The 2,376-nt window shown below is 43.4% G+C and overlaps 2 non-coding genes across 2 annotated transcripts; both read left to right on the top strand.

Moving 5' to 3' along the window:
• Nucleotides 1–226: 226 nt before the first annotated feature.
• trnae-uuc lies at nucleotides 227–298 on the top strand. The gene has a single exon. It is a non-coding gene; the product is annotated as a tRNA-Glu (tRNA).
• A 1,308-nt stretch (nucleotides 299–1,606) lies between these two features.
• trnae-uuc lies at nucleotides 1,607–1,678 on the top strand. The gene has a single exon. It is a non-coding gene; the product is annotated as a tRNA-Glu (tRNA).
• The last annotated feature ends 698 nt before the right edge of the window (nucleotides 1,679–2,376 follow it).

Raw genomic sequence — 2,376 nt, 5'->3', positions numbered from 1 at the left:
AGCATGACCGTTTTAGACACAGTGATCTCTTTTTTTCTGTTTGTTTGTTGTTGTTTTTTGGTGGGCTCTTATTTTGCCCACACACAGGGAAAGCACTGAAACAGGAAGCAATTTTCTATGTAAATCATGAGAATGGCTCATCCAAATGGTCACAAGTCTGCATTGTACTTACGCTGTGTCACAACAGAAGCAAAGTAACTATGGTATACTCCAACACCATGAGAAGTCCCATATGGTCTAGCGGTCAGGATTCCTGGTTTTCACCCAGGCGGCCCGGGTTCAACTCCCGGTATGGGAAATATTGGATTTCATATCTTTGTTATTTTAAATGGGTCCCATTCAGAAGTAATGTGGGAAAGTATAACGTAAATATCCAAAAGATAATTCTGTTCATCTGCACGTTTTTAGTGGGAGAAACGTTTCGTCACTCATCCAAGTGACTTCTTCAGTCTCAGCTGACTGCAGGTTTCCCCAGTTTCACCCATCGTGGCCAATTTGTACATGGAAGAAGTGGAAAAGAGGGCTTTGTTATCCTACCCTGGAACACCACCAAGTCATTGGTTCAGGTATGTGGATGACACCTGTGTGAAAATCAAATCTCAGGACGTACCACAATTCACGGATCACATTAACTCGGTGGACCGACACATCAAATTCATCAGGGAGGATATGAAAAGTGGCAGGTTAGCCTTCTTAGACTGTGAGATTCCCATCAGTAATGGGGGACATCTAAAAGCTGATGTGTACCAGAAACCTACGCATACGGATCACTATTTAAGGTTTGACTCTCATCATCCACTGGAGCACAAACTGGGTGTCATCAGGACGCTACAACACAGAGCGAACACCATCCCCACTGACACAGCGGCCAGGGAGGCAGAAGAACAGCACATCAAGAAGGCCCTGAGTAAATGTGGTTATCCCAGCTGGACATTTGTCAAAGCTGGGAAGGCGCCAAAAGAAAGCTCCAGCCGATCCAGGAGAGAAGGACAACCGCTGCCTAAGCGAAAACCTGTAGTGATCCCGTAGGTGTCAGGAGTATCAGAGCAGTTGAGACGCATTTTTTCTAAACACTGTGGCTTTTAAACCCCAAAACATGCTGCGCCAAAAATCGTTCCAAGGATCGGGTCCCCCGACACAAACAGAGTAACATAGTGTATGCTGTTAAGTGCCAGGAGGATTGCCAGGATTTATACATCGGGGAAACCAAACAACCTCTGGCAAAGCGGATGACACAACAGAAGAGCTACCTCGTCAGGCCAGGACTCTGCAGTCTATTTACACCTACAGGCCAGTGGACACTCTTTCAATGATGAGGATGTACACATCCTGGACAGGGAGGAACGCTGGTTTGAGCGCGGAGTAGAGGAGGCCATTTATGTGAAAAGGGAAAGATGATCTCTGAATCAAGGAGGAGGCCAGAGTGATCTCTTTTTTTCTGTTTGTTTGTTGTTGTTCTTTGGTGGGCTCTTATTTTGCCCACACACAGGGAAAGCACTGAAACAGGAAGCAACTTTCTATGTAAATCATGAGAATGGCTCATCCAAATGGTCACAAGTCTGCATTGTACTTACTCTGTGTCACAACAGAAGCAAAGCAACCATGGTCCCATATGGTCTAGCGGTCAGGATTCCTGGTTTTCACCCAGGCGGCCCGGGTTCAACTCCCGGTATGGGAACTTTCATTATTCCGTATGATCTGTGTTTAAATGTACAGTCTGTGCTTCCATATTTAGGTGTGAAAGCTGTGAGGCGCAAACAATCAGAAGTTACCAATTAAAATGTAAGATAAAGGAGTGACATTTTTAAAAAAGGACTCTGGAATATTGATCTAGTGTCAATAAACCTACATTTGTAGAGATTAAAGTTGTTGTTTCAAGTCAAACAACTGCTATGGCCCCTAAACCAACTCATCTACCAAATGTCTTGTGTAGATGACTTGAAGCAACTTGATCAGCTGTCTTGTTGTGTCTGTCTTGCAACATACGTTCTCTTTACTGCACGAGGGTGTAACCATCAGTATCCTTGCATCTGTCCTTTGCCAGTTGTTTCGTGTTGCACAAATCTGGGCAACTCTTCCAAGTTTGTGTCATTTTTCCTTCTGACCAGATGCAGCTTTTTGCACCATCTCTTCAACATCCTTGTACTTATCAGCACACTGTGTTTATGAGCTGCAAGGGAAATAATATTCTCGTTACTAAAAACGATTGTGAAGTACGATTTCAACTCATTTACACAAAGCATTTTTTGACATCAGTTTCACTTGTCGACAACTTTAATCTCGACATTTCTACTTTGTGGTCAAACTATTATTTCAACTTTAGGCAGTACAAAATACTTATTCTCATTAAACCTACATTTCTATACTTGTTATGGG

The sequence above is a fragment of the Oreochromis aureus genome, linkage group 7 (assembly GCF_013358895.1).
Source record: "Oreochromis aureus strain Israel breed Guangdong linkage group 7, ZZ_aureus, whole genome shotgun sequence".
Lineage (NCBI taxonomy): Eukaryota > Metazoa > Chordata > Actinopteri > Cichliformes > Cichlidae > Oreochromis > Oreochromis aureus.
This window is presented reverse-complemented; position numbering and strand designations above follow the sequence as displayed.